The sequence below is a fragment of the Myotis davidii genome, unplaced genomic scaffold (assembly GCF_000327345.1).
Source record: "Myotis davidii unplaced genomic scaffold, ASM32734v1 scaffold651, whole genome shotgun sequence".
Lineage (NCBI taxonomy): Eukaryota > Metazoa > Chordata > Mammalia > Chiroptera > Vespertilionidae > Myotis > Myotis davidii.
In genome coordinates this window covers 421,064-421,676 of record NW_006283994.1, presented here as the reverse complement: position 1 = coordinate 421,676, position 613 = coordinate 421,064, and the positions used below count along the sequence as shown (strand labels likewise).

General features: G+C 41.4%; 1 protein-coding gene across 1 annotated transcript in view; it reads left to right on the top strand.

The window, feature by feature from the left end:
• CFAP77 (cilia and flagella associated protein 77) overlaps nucleotides 1-613 on the top strand; it is a 106,279-nt gene that overhangs the window by 47,368 nt on the left and 58,298 nt on the right. The gene's annotated exons all lie outside the window — the stretch shown is intronic.

Sequence of the window (613 nt, the reverse complement as noted above, 5' to 3'; positions counted from 1 at the left end):
ACAATCCAGGGCGTTGACAATCGACTTTTGTTTATTTGTTTTCGAATCATTTCTTACTGTGGTAAAAGAGACTTAAGACTTACCATTTTTAAGTACACAATTCCGTGGCGTTAAAGTACATTCACACTGTTGTGCAACCACCGCCACCATCGTCCGCAGAACTCCTTGTCGTGCAGAACTGAAACCCACTAAACTCACCGCTGTCCCTCCGTCCCCTGGGCCCCAGCCACCGCTCTGCCTCTGGCCGCTGTGCAGGCGACACGGCGGTGTTCCTATTCTTCAGTATGGGAGTCATTTTGGAGATCTAAGAAGCTAGTAACTACAGATCTATTTGAAATAATTGAGAAAAATGGAGGTCTTCCTGAGAAAACAGAATTGATCCGGGTAATAACTGGTATTACTTGCTTGCAAGCCATAAGGATTACAATACATGGCATGATGCAAACAGAGTAACTGCTGTATCTAAAACCATAATGAAATTCAACCAAAAATTTACTGTTGTGCCTTCCGTTCTTGTAAAAACAACAATTACAGTTTCCATAACTTTGGAGCACATAAATCCAATACATATTTTTAGAATGTCTTCTCTGTGCAAAGCCCTGTTTTATATTCT